Raw genomic sequence first — 13,992 nt, forward strand, 5'->3', positions numbered from 1 at the left:
TGGATGACACAACAGGAGCAGTATGTTATGTTTTTTCCTGTGTTTTGTTTACATTTATCGATCCCCATTTGCTTGAATTTTATCGGATTTGGCTGCAACGCTGTTAACCCCTGAAACTCCAGAAGTGTTTTGTGGCCTCGAACACTTCACCCACCTTCCATCGGCATAGTAGGGTAGATAATGGGAGAATTATAATTTTTCGGTGAACTATCCCTTTACTGACATGCGTCTGGCTACTTTTATTCTGCTCCACGCAGAACACTCCCTCTCGGCCCTTTCATTAGATCTAAAGGGTTTGATGTTGTTTCATAATGACAACATCATCATTAATACCATTGGATGACAAATGATTGGCTCATTTAAATAAGCTGTAGATCTTGTCTTTGATCTTATTGGTTCTCAAAGTTAATGCATTACAAAACTCCGACTTTAGATGATGATTTTTCGATCTATAGAAGCTGTAAGTTGTTACACAACACCAGAGTATTCAAACTAAAGCAGGGCCCATAGCTAACCCATAGCCTTTAACAATGTGCAGTGCAGTGCAATGTTCAGTTTATTGGCAGGTCAAGATGGAAACACATTTCACCCACCTCGGTTTGAAGAGCAGACCAGATCATCTTGAATTAGATTTCAAAGGTATCATATGATCAAAGGCTCTTGACTCTGTATCAAAAGACATAACAAACAGACAGAGACGATTCATTTACAACTGCAACACTTAGCAAACTAAGTGGAGATCAGCAAAGCCCAGAAAAAAGGAGCAACACAATAGAAGTTTGTCTTTGTCAGTACAACACAGTAAAGTAAAAGTTAAATTGTCTCACCCACTGGACATTAGCCTCGCTTAAGAAACGTGAAAGTTGAAGAAAATGCAGGATTACAAACACTACCTCAAATGCAATGTGACCGTGGGCAGTTTAGAGGTTCATCCCACGGAGAACGCCATCGTTGTCGAATATGAGGTGGATGCGTCCATACTGGCAGAGAGCGGAGGTGATATCCTGGGCGACCACATGGAGGGACAAAAAATCCTCTGTGTGCCGAATCTGTCTCCCAGTACAGATGTGGGAGCCTTGGCCCAGAAAGTGGTGAAGGGTTGTGAGCTCATCTCTCAATCCTATTTGCCCCAGGTTGAGCAGCTCCTCTACTACCTGCAGAACAGGAAATCGTCCTCTGTGACTGGCAAAGTGGAGAAGAAGGTGGGAAGAAGTGTGAAACCTCGAGAGTTGTCTTTCTTTGAAGGAATTGAGTTAAATGAGGAAGCCAGTATAACCAAACTGGATGAATATGTGGACTTGCTCTATGAAGACATCCAAAAGAAGATCAGAGGCTCTGCTCTCATTCTGCAGCTCGCCCGCAAACCTGAAAACCTGCCTGAACTGCTGCACAACGAAGCAGCTCTGGGTGCTCTGGCCAGAGTACTGGGAGAGGACTGGAAACAGAGTGTGGAGCTGGCCACCATTATCATCTACATCTTCTTCTGCTTCTCTAGTTTCTCCCACTTTCATGAAGTGGTGAGAGATAATGGAATCGGTGCGTTGTGTATGAGTGTGGTGGAACATGAACTGAAGAGACATGACATGTGGTGGAAGGAGCTGCACCAGGAAAATAAAGCTTGCGAGTCAGAACCGGAGAACGGTTCCCTCAGAAGAGACAAAGGCAAAGCTCTGAGGAAATACCAAGAGTTTCGGGCTAAACAGGAGCAACTGCTCAAAGTGTCTCTTTACCTCCTGTTTAACCTCGCTGAGGACACAAGCACAGAGCTGAAAATGAGGAAAAACGGTATTGTTGGTCTGCTGGTAAAAGTTCTTGATCGAGATGATCAGGAGATGCTGGTGCTGGTGGTTTCATTCCTGAAAAAACTGTCCATCTTCTTGGAGAACAACAACGACATGGCCAAGGTGGACATTGTAGAGCGACTGGATCGTCTGGTTCCCTGTGACCACGAGGATCTGTTACACCTGACTCTGCACCTGCTGTTAAATCTCTGCTGTGACTCTGTGCTCCGAGCCAAGATGGTGCAGGTCAGACTGCTACCTAAACTGATTGGCTTGTTGGGTGATGAGAAGAACCGTCAGATACTGATGCTTATCCTGTGTCACATCAGCATGGACGACTGCTTCAAGGGCCGCTTTGTCGACGCTGGCTGCACACCTCAGCTCCTGCAGATGCTGTTTGAGTGTGACGAGGAGAAAGTTGAACCCGACCTGATCTCCATCTGCATCAACCTGGCTGTGAACGAGAGGAACGCACAACTCATGTGTGAAGGAGATCGGCTGAAGATGCTGATGAAGAGGGCTCTGAAGACGAAAGACTGTCAGCTGATGAAGATGATCAGAAACATCTCAAAACATGATGGACCAACCAAACCACTGTTCATCGACTATGTGGGTGACCTGGCAGCACAGATCCATGCAGATGAAGAGGAGGAGTGGGTATGTGACTGCCTGGGGACACTGTCCAACCTCACCCTCCCAGACCTGGACTGGGAGTTAATGCTGAAAGAGTACAACCTGCTCCCTTACCTCCAGGACAGACTCCAACCAGGCTCAGCACAGGATGACTTTGTCCTAGACGTGGTGATTATGATTGGAACGGTTTCCATGAATGATGCCTGTGCCGCCATGTTGGTCAAATCTGGCGTCATCCCTGCCCTTATCGAGCTGCTGAACGTTAAACAGGAGGACAACAAGTTTGTGTTTCACATTGTCAACATCTTCTGTCAGATGGTTTTTCACCAGGACACACGAGACGTCATCATCAAAGACACGCATGTTCCAGCCTACCTGATAGATATGATGCTTGACAAGAATATTGAGATCGGAACACTGTGTGAAAACACCCTCAATGTTATTGCTGATTACGATGTGGAGTGGAGGAGGAAGTTCCTGTCAGAGAAGTTCTGTTTCCAGAACACCCAGTGGTTGGAGATGTTCTAGAGCAGTGGTCACCAACCTTCACGTTTTCATTCCAAACATAAGCCGAGATCTACCCCCCGATATAAAAAACACACTTAGAAGTAAAGTAAGTAAAGTAAAAGCACTCCAGCATTTTACTTTCTGTACATATTTGTTCTAACGGGGCTTTGATTGTTATCGTCAGACCGGAAGATGCACGTCTTCATACCGTAGAGTCCTACATACATAATACATAATCCACCTTGTATGGAAGGAAATGCAGGAGATGAACCAGCAGCTCCACCGACAGTAGCGGACGCACAGCGCGTGTGAACAACAGACAACCGACACACAGCTGAGTCCAGAGTGAAGACTGTGGAGACCACTGGTCTAGAGTCATCAGGCTAATGAGTCTGAAACATATCTCTAGGATTATGACAGGACCGATCTATTTTATTTATGTGTTTAATTATTACTATTTGTAGTTAAAGCCTTAAATTAGTGTCCCCTGTGTGTGTGTGAATGTGTGAATGTGACTTGTACTGTAAATCGATTTTGATATGAATGGAAAAAGCTCTAGAAATACAGACCATTTCAGTTTGATCTCCGACAGCAAGTCCTTTATTTTTTCCTGTGTGAAATGGTGCCTGCTTTGATTTGAATGTCTGAACAGGTCTGTTAACAGAAGTGCTTCTGAGTGTTGGTCCGTATTGAGTCAAATCTGTTCTGAATCTTTAAAGCTTCAAAGTTTTCCCCCACAGGAGCAAAGTGTCTGATTAACCATATTTTTACCACATAAGAATATTGGCAAATAAATTCAGAAAAACGCAAAATAGGCAACATCCAAACAAAATATGTGAATATTTGTCTAATTCTGTTTGTGAGAAGCACAGAACAGCCTCTACAGTGTATTTAACATACTGTACCAAACACACACGCTCATACAGTCAATGAGAAAATGTGATCTTCCTTCCCTTCGTCTCTGTTTGACTCCTCGTCCTTCCGTCCATCCTCAATTACACTCTGATGCCACTTCCTCCCTTTCATCTCTTCCTCTCCTCTCTGATCTCACCGAGGCTCGGGCCTTTACAGAGGGGGAGCTGCCAACTGCGAAAGAAACGTCATTAGTGAAATATATTTGACACAGCCTTGCTATCACATAAAACCCTCGTAGAAATTAATTCGATCTCTATTTTCTGCTCATTTCCTGGTGCTGGAGAACAAAGCACTGGAACTTTTCTTCTAAATCCTTCAGGCGACATGCGGCACCAACAAGCACATGCATGGAGATTATTATGAACCCAATGAATACATAGACACAGTCACATTCACACAGTAGCTGTCCTCAGTCTGAGCAGGAACACATTTACATTTGTAAGCACGGCCGGATTAAAACAGGAAGCCCAGGGGCAAAAAAAACGAGCTGTGGGCCCCTCCCTCGATTCTCTGTGTGTTGTGAACGTTCTCTGTCGCCTTTACTTACCAGTCAACACGTTTCTCCATTAATTACCAGAAACTACTTTTATTTAGGAAAATTCAATGGGTAACTACAATGTTTTGACCCCCACAACCTAAGGCTCATTTATGCGCAACATTAAATACGTGTGGACGCAGCCTTCTGTCAGTACTCTGCGTTCATTTCATCCACATCTTCTAAAAGTGAAACAGCGCATGAGACAAACAGTGATTTGTGATATATAAATACAATGTGACTGACTGAAAACAAAGTCCTTCCATCATCCCAAGTCTGAACAGACCGTCCAATCAGAGAGAGACTGAGCAGCAGCTGCGGCAGGTGTTGTCCAGCTGTGATGCTCCTCTTGTTTTCACTGTTGATGCACATCTGGGCCTCACCCAACTGTGGGTGTGTGTATGTGTGTTTATATTTACCTGTATTTGTGTGTGTGCGCATTCGCTTTTGTTACGTCTGAGAATGGAATATTGAACGGAAGTTCAATGCAATATTCTAATAAGGATAGCAGAGTAAACCTGTGTGTTTGTGTGCGTGTGCATGTGCGTGTGCATGTGCATGTGCGTGTGCTGGAAAAGCCGTCATGCTGTGAACCTCACCACCTCCTAATTACGATCTTTAACATGGAAATGTTCAATCTGCTGCTACCATTAAAAGTTAAATGCCACACAGCTTCAGTAACATGTTCTCTGACACACACACACACACACACACACACACACACACACACACACACTCATTCACACATAAATGTCAATTTGCACACAGCTTCAAAATCTGTCTGTGTTTCAAAGAGACAAAGTGAGGAGTCACAAAAGAGTCAGGAGAGAAACACGCTGCTAATTCATTCTGAGAAAGAAGAAGTTATAGTCATGGTGGAATTCCACGAAACACACACACACACACACACACACACACACACACACACACACACATCCTTGACAAACCAGGTGTGACCACTTGATAGAATTTACAGTGCAACAGCAAGATAAGAGCTCTTTCAATTTAATTCACATTCCCATTAAAAAAGGTAATTAGGCCACGGAGGGCGAGCTGGAGGTTCACAGATAGCCAATTAACCAGCGGAACGGCTACACGCGTGTTTCCTCTCTGTCCGCGGCGCGCTGCACAATCAAGAGGCCACGGAGGGCAGAAGAACCAGGAGGCTGCATGGCACGACACGCAATTACCACCGCTGCCTCCCCCATCTCCGGCTCGGGCTTTTACTTAGAGCTCAAGCAGAAGCGCTACACATTCAGCTCGGAGCAGGAGGGAAACAATGGGAGAAGGTGTTTAAGAATGAGTTGTGTGCAGGTGCCAAGCACGTGCACGCTCTGGAACGTCTGCTCCTTCCGTCTGCAGCCAACGAGCACTGGGAGACAATGGAGGAGTGATGGGCGCTGAATCTCTGCTGGCAGAGGCAGATGCACTGACTCATGCACATATGGACATATTGTACGCGCACAATCAGTCTTTCACACAAACAGAAGCCGTCACACAAACCGACAGCTCTGCTCCTGTGACTGTTTATTTAGTGGAGCAGTTCGACATGAATGGATGTTGCGTTGTCGATGTGTGTGTGTGTGTGTGTGTGAGTGTGTTAGTTTGTGTATGTATGAATGGATCTTTAACATGGGAACTTCAAGCTGTATCACCTGTATTCGTGGTATCCTCCAGTACGAGGAGGTGGAGGCGCGTCGTCCGTCTTCCCTTGGCTACGGCTGCCTCGCTTGTAAGCTCACTTCCACTCAATTGAATCCATTTGTTGGGGAGAGTTTGCAATCAAAAGCTCAACACGTGTTTCATTAAGCTGAAGTGTGACTGTACATGAAAGCACGTACGTGGGTGTGTGTGTTTGGCTCCTTTCAGCACCATCGAGCAGGCAGAAGTGGGTGGAGGCAGATTGAAAATGAAGCATGTTATTACTGCAGTGACTCTGAAGGCCCTCGAGTTGGAGCACTGAGGTGGAGTGTGTGTGTGTGTGTGTGTGTGTGTGTGTGTGTGTGTGTGTGTGTGTGTGTGTGTGTGTGTGTGTGTGTGTGTGTGTGTGTGTGTGCGTGTGTGTGTGTGTGTGGCTGTGTGCGTGCGTGCGTGCGTGCGTGCGTGCGTGCGTCTGTGTGTGCGCGTCTGTGTGTCTGCCTGTGTGCACATCATTGTGATTGAGAGTTGAGGGCATCGCTGTGTAAATCCTATCACATCATTTGTAATTCCAGCTAAACTGTAATTCCCAGGCTAAATGGCTCGAGGGGGAAAAGGAGGACGATGAGGAGGAGGAGGAGGAGGAGGAGGAGGAGGGAGGAGGAGGCGGCTGGTTGGTCAATATGTCGCAGTGAGCTAGATGCATCGTAATGGGACGGACAAAAGCATCAGTCCTGGGAGTTGAGCCCAGTGGAGCTACATGACAAAGAGGGTTGTAGGTTGATCTTCTGTTTAGCATCTCGTCCTATTTGCGAGATAATGACTCCGAGATAACATCTTGACATCTTTACCTTTCACAGACAACATTGCGTCTTTGTGCGGTAATGTGTGTGTGTGTGTGTGTGTGTGTGTCCTTGGACTTGCAGGGACAGGAAGAAGCTTGAGATCTTTTACTGTGACACAGCAACCTGCAGTGAACATTACGAAACCAAGACGCTCACACATGACCAGGGTAGAATGAATGAATTAAAGCCTCAGTATTCAGGAGAGAATTTGCTGTGGTTAAATAAAAGAAACGACACGAATCAAAGAAGGGAAAAACAAGAAAGCAGCTGTAATGCTCCGTGCAGTTTGTTAAATCCCTTCCCTGGAGCTCAGTGTGCAAAGAACAACGGGCCTGTCAACAACAAACAACACATCAGCGTTATAGCATCACTGGGTAACCAACTTACCTACCTAGCATTGCTTTTAAAGCCTAACTTCAAAGCTAACTTCAAAGCTAACTTCAGAGGACACTGAGGGGGCACCACCTGCTGGCAAGGGGTGTAACTGCAAGCTTGCTAAAATGGCAAATGTTGCGCTGCTGCAGTTAATTTTAAATGACGACATCATCAACCTGACGTCCTGTATCAATGCATTCACATCTGATCAGCAGTTTTGATGCATGTATGATGTAGACAGCCACATTTTAGCGGGGGACATGTGAAAGGTTGTCATTGCTTTTCAGTCCGACCTGGACTCCCCCTCTTTTTACTCTTTTGAAAAGTGAGTTTCGGCTCATCAGCCTCTCTCTTGTTTCACCTGCCTCACTGATCCACTCCCTTATGTTGTTTTGGTGCAAATTGGCTGACACATCACAGATTGAATTCAGAGAGGGCAACAAATGGGTTCCTCTCCTGTTGAGCTGCTAATTGGCCGCAGTGTTTAGACCTGACCTCTACAGCCTCTCCTTAGCCCACGGATGCATTTACCATCCATGAACCCCCAGGCCCAGCACACACAGCACTACAGCCCTCTACCTCTTTTGTGTTGGTCTTGTTCCCAATGGGCTGGCAGACGTGAGAACCATCAAGCTCTCGACCTGCACATCTGCCACGTCAGCTTGTTAATTAACAGCAAACATCTGCTGTCGGCGGTGGAGAGGAGTGAAGAGAGGGAGGCTCTGCAGAGGGACGAGAGACGCAGGGAAATAACCCAGAGCTTTGGACCCACAACAGAGGCACCGACCGGAAGTCCTTCACCCAGCACTGCAGTCAAGAGAGGAGGGCGGGGGTGGGACGTGTAGCGAGCTTTAGGTAATTGCTTGTGGATGTTTCCGCCAGAGAGATGAAGCTATGTGAACACTTGATTATTTTAATTTGCGAGACATATTCAGCTCATATTCAGGTTTTAATTTAAAGGGGACATAGCATGCCCATTTTACCACAAGTTGATATGGTTCCTTGGGGTCTTAATGAAATGTCTGTAACATACTTTGGTCAAAATACCAAGAGGATCATTTAAAACAGCACCCTTTTTACCCTGTATAAAACAGCCCTCCACAGAGTGACCTGTTTTGAGTGCCTGTTCCTTTAAATGCTAATGAGCCAGCTCCCCCCTCCCCCCTCATGATTTTAAACGATATAAATTACATATTTTATATGATATAAATTATCAAATATGCATCCCATACTTTGTATTCCCCTTCTGTTGTCCTGGAGTTTTAATTTCCCCAATCACATAATTAAATGTCCCCCTCTGCCCATCCACTACAAGCACACAAGCAGACAGACAGAGAGAGAAAGAGAGGTGGGGGGCTATGAAGACCATCATTTACCCCCGAACCCCGACATTCAACGGGTACAACAACAAGCGGAGAAAGCAGAATCGCGGGCTGACCTTATATATACAGTCTATGGGGCTGACCAGCGGAGAAATGCTCGTCCCGTGTGAACAGCCAGGCGGCTGCGTGCTGGGAAACGGCGCTGCGCTGCCTCGCTGCGGCGCTTCCGCGTCCAGTGTACCCGGCGGAACTACTGTAACACTGGGAACTACTGTAACCCGGCGGAACTACTGTAACCCGGCGGAACTACTGTAACCCGGCGGAACTACTGTAACCCGGCGGAACTACTGTAACCCGGCGTACAGTAGAGCTGAACACTGCGGAAGTCTTCCACACAGCTGGCAGTGTGGAAGACCGCTGCGAGGCAGCGCAGCGCCGTTCTCCAGCGCGCAGCCGCCTGGCTGTTCACCGGGGCGTGCATTTCTCCGCTGGTCAGCCCCATAGACTGTATATATAAGGTCAGCCCGCGATTCTGCTTTCTCCGCTTGTTGTTGTACCCGTTGAATGTCGGGGTTCGGGGTTACAGTAGCGCTGAACACTGCGGAAGTCCTCCACACTGCTGGCTGTGTGGCGCTGGACAAATTCCAGCTCACGCACGGGAGAGCGAGCGGTCGCTCCCGAGCAGCTGCTGCAGCCTCCCAGTCCCAACGATCCAGACAAATGCCACATGTGAGTGAATCGCGGGCTGACCAGCGGAGAAATGCTCGTCCCGTGTGAACAGCCCGGCTGCGTGCTTGGGAACGGCGCCTCGCTGCCTCCGGTGTAAACCCGGCGTGACGAGTGTGGGGGGACGGGGGGGCCAAGACCATGTAGGGAGACTTCCAGTACCTTGTTACGACACAAAACCCAGGAAGCTCAATCGAGTCGCTCAAGCATGACGTTTCTGACTTAGAGGAACTATAACAAAACGCGCAAGTGTTTTTTCCCCAGAGTTTTTGGGTTGGTAGACATGCCAGATACCCACATTAACGTGTAGAAGCACTAACAAAGTGGAATTTGCATGCTATGTCCCCTTTAAATCTTAATTAGTGCTATTACTTGAAAAGCTTTACATGCTCCAATGTTCAGAAAACATCACTTTCCTCAAACTGCATTGCTGCAGCTCCTCTTTTCAGCCTCTGTCTCAAATACTAAATCATTGTTCTGTTTCCTTCAATTTAGTCACTTCCTGTTTTATTATTTTATCTCTCGCTTCTGATTTTTGTTTTACTTTCGGCCTTTTTTTTAACACCCCCTGTTGTTTACCTTCCCCTTCTTGCTTGGCTCCACCTCTGTCTTATTATTGCACATATGCAATTCCTTTGTTTTTGCATGTTCTTCTCGTCTCGCTCCAGAAACCCATCTATTTTCTTGTTTTGATACCTTTTCCTTTACTTTGCACCGAACCCACGTCCTGATTGAAGATTCTCGAAAGTCTCAAGGAACCTTCACTTTCTTCTGCACCAGTATTTCGCCTTGTTTTCAACTTCCTTTTTTTTTTAAATTGCTCCACGAATACAAGACGACTCACTCATTGATATTCGTGTCAAATTTATGTGTGACGCAGTCTGAGAATAATCATTTAATTTCCTCCTCTGCTGCGTTTTCCGTCTGTGTTCAGTTTCACTTTGCAAAGCTGAACAACCATTTGAATCTATTAACCTAAATATGATCCGATAGCGCAGAGCCCGACCGAATGAGCATCGATTTTTCTGAGGGGCTGAAACCGAGCTGGTGAATACTGAGGGAGGCATTAACATGGTGAAGCAAGAAAAAAGAGGGGGGGAGACGGAGAGAGAGCGAGAGAGCTCCGCGCTCAATCAGTGGTAATTTCTGCTCAGACCAGTGAACATGGTGTTATTGGATGAGAGTGGACGGCCTCTGAGCCTGAACCAATCAGATCAGTGAACCATGACTCTACTGCCTCCCAACATCTACTTCTGTGTGATATCAGCGTATTGACTCAGGTCACCTCAGCGCCTGCTCCAAGGTCGTGTACATGTTATTGTGTGTCTTTGAGATCATACTTTTTCGTGTGTGTGTGTGTGTGTGTGTGTGTGCGTGTGCGTGTGCGTGTGTGTGTGTGTGTGTGTGTGTGTGTGTCACTCAGCCACCCTAGCGGTCCGACACTCGTGCATGAGTTGCATTCCAGGCAATTTTGCTCACAGCGTTAAAAAGAGGCATTCAGAAAACTCAACAACTCGGCTTCTTCAGAGGAAACTTTATTCCAAGGAAACCTGTGAGCCAGGGATGTTTGAAATGTTTATTTATAAATGTTGTGATCACCTCTACTGAAATTTCACCAATTCGGTCCAATATGCAAATCCATCAGATGAGAATAAGGATGAAAAGAGAAGAAATGGAAATGAAGTAACAGGACATAGTTCATAATTATTGTGTTTTTTCTCTCCCATAGTTTTGTATCTCGGACTCTAGAGCTGCAGAATCCAGATCTGACACTGAACAACAAGTGTGATTATGATTAATAACATCATTGCATGCATATCACTCTTATCATTGTCATTTTAACAACTAGTCTGACAGAGCTTAAATATGATGCGTACCCAACTGTTCCTGGTCTGCCTCTCCCCTCCGTCTCCTCCGCCCCTCTCTCTCTCCTCCTTTCCACCCACCTCTCCAACCTTCCACCATTTTTCTCCTCTCACCCAACCGGTCGAGGCAGATGTTGCCCACACTCAGTCTGGTTCCAGAGGTTTCTTCCAGTTAATGAGGGAGTTTTTTCTCTCCACAGTCGTCAGTGCTGCTCATAGTGGGAGCTGTTGGGTTTAGCTACAATGTTATAAGGTCTCAGTCTTCCTATGTAAAGTGCCGAGAGATAATATATGTTCAATTCAATTTAATTATATTTGTATAGCTCCATACCACAACATGCATTATCTGGAGGCTCTTTACATAGTGAGGACATGTTGTGATTTGGCGCAATACAAATAAAAATATATTGAATTGAATTGAATAGAATTTGAATTGAATTAGAAATAGAATGCGAGATACAGCGTTTTGCAACATTTCAGTTCATTTCTGAGGGAAATAATTCATGGATCTTAATGAAAAAATATCAGACATGTTTTGGGGACTGATATTTATGAATGTGTGCAGTTTAGTTAAATTTATGGGGACAGATAGGCCTTGGCGGAGGTTTGCACTCTACTGAGTGTCATAGTAGTATTCACAAGCTGGCCTGAGTGGCCATCCTGTTTACTTTGACCTCTGCACCACGATTTGTTTCCCTTGCTCAGTGTTGCATCTTGAAGACTAACCTCTGCAGCCCTCCTGCCTCTCTGGCTTGGCCTTCGTGTACTGTGGGGCTTTGACCTGGTTGGTATGAAAATAGTGTGCATTTGTAAATTGTGCATTTGTCAAATACCGGCTTGTGGGATGTATCGTCTCTTTGCAAGGTGTCTAAAAGAGTTGCCCCTTACGTATGGAAAATATTTTAGAGATAATCTCGATACAACAGAGGATGCTCGGTTACGTTGTAGCCTTGGTTCTCTGAGGGAAGAGACTATCTCTCCCACTCTAAGGCCTCTCGGAGACAGGTGTTTTATAGGTGAACTGCAGGGCGTATACAAGCTGGTGTATATAAAAGAAATGTCTACGCACCTTGAGAGCAGGGGGGTCATTCCCCATACACATAGAATATGTCATAGATTGGCGAGGTAGTCTCTTCACTCAGAGAACCAACACTACAATATAACCAAGTGTTCCATTTATTTTATGTTTCTGTACCTCAGCTGCTTTCTAATGAGCAGTGAAATATTATTGTTACATTGATTTTTTATTGTATCCATTACCAAAGCAATCCAACATTATCATTTAAATATTAATGATTAAATAAATAGCCTAAAAAGCCTGCCCCTTGCAAATATGATGATCAATACTGCCGTGGCCGATTGATTTGTCCACCACGACCTAATGTCACGGTTTACCAAGAAGGAAAAGGTCCATTAAAAGTTATAATTAGCTGGTCATGTTTGGAGATATGAGGAATTTGGTAACACGTAGCGACCTCTGCTGGTCACTATTTCAATACATATATTTAATGAAGCTACTAATGTGTGCTGCGCAAGGTATTTTAAGCCAAAAAGAAAACAGAAGAACATATAAGTCATTTATTTATGTTGCATATACATATATTTATTGATGCATTTATTAATTTACACATTGTCTATCTACCTAATCTTACCAATCTATTTTCTATAAGACAGGGGTTTCCATAAAACCAAAACCAGTGAATTTTAAAGTTTTTTTTGTAATTCTGCTTTTAAATCTGACAAAAAAAAACAGCTGAGAGCTAAGAGCTGAAATCTCATTCACGAGGAGAATTAGTGAAGGAGTCTGAAACCAGACAGAGTCAAAATGTTCCAAAGTGTCCGTTTGTCTTGAAGAACCATCACAGAGCAGATTAATGAAGTGATAACATACAAGTACATCACAAGACATTTCTAGTTTCTCTCACTGTAAAGAAACAATAGACACAACAAACATCATCCAAATATTCATTAATGCATTCATGTTATAAGAATCACTATTGAGACAACAACAGTTTTTCTAATGTCAGGATGTGTTCTCTCTCTTTCACTCAAGGAAGCACCATCCACGCATGCTGTAGCAGACAAATGGTTTTCTTTCTTCACAGGGAAATAACCTCCAGTTTCCTCCCTTCTCTGCAACACCACATACGACTTTCCTCGAGCAAAGTGGGTTTACATCCTGATACCAGGAGCTGAATGAGTAGTTACTCCCGTCGGACCAGTAAAGCTGAGGATCTCTGTACAAACCGATCCATGCCCATCCCTCAGGTATTATCAATGTCTTTATGTTTTTGCTGTCATCGTCGTTCCTCACAGTGGCCAGATCTGTGAAGTGTTCTCTGCAGTGCCTCTGAGCCTCAGACCAATTCTTTGTTGTTGTTTGTTGTTGTTCACCAGCACAAAGTTAGAATCCTCTAATGTTCCTGCAGTTGAGTTTGAGAACAAAAGAGGGATTGTTGAGATCACACAATGGTTTTCAAAATCATATCTTATACATTATGTTGTATAGTAAAGATCAATATAAAGCACAACATTACCATTGTAGCAGACAAATGGATGCTGTTCATGGCAGAAATGATCAAACCATTTTCCAACTACCTGCATGCCCACACAGAACTCATTATCTGCTGAATAGTTTGGGTCAGGATGTTTCCAGTTCCTATATTCAGCTCCACTCTGGTTGAACCCGTCTGACCACTTCCAGTCACTATGACTGTACAGGCCAATCCAAACCTCAGAGCTGTGACCAGCAGCGGAAACTGTGTTGTTAAGTTTCTTCATTTCTTCAGTGTTTTCAACAGTGGCCAGGTCTGTGTACATCTCTCTGCAGTAGCTCTGAGCTTCAGTCCA

At 45.0% G+C, this 13,992-nt stretch overlaps 1 pseudogene; it reads left to right on the top strand.

Moving 5' to 3' along the window:
- Positions 1-872: 872 nt before the first annotated feature.
- On the top strand, positions 873-3,369 carry LOC118117782 (annotated as a pseudogene).
- The last annotated feature ends 10,623 nt before the right edge of the window (positions 3,370-13,992 follow it).

This window comes from Hippoglossus stenolepis, chromosome 2, assembly GCF_022539355.2.
Source record: "Hippoglossus stenolepis isolate QCI-W04-F060 chromosome 2, HSTE1.2, whole genome shotgun sequence".
NCBI classification, from domain to species: Eukaryota; Metazoa; Chordata; class Actinopteri; order Pleuronectiformes; family Pleuronectidae; genus Hippoglossus; species Hippoglossus stenolepis.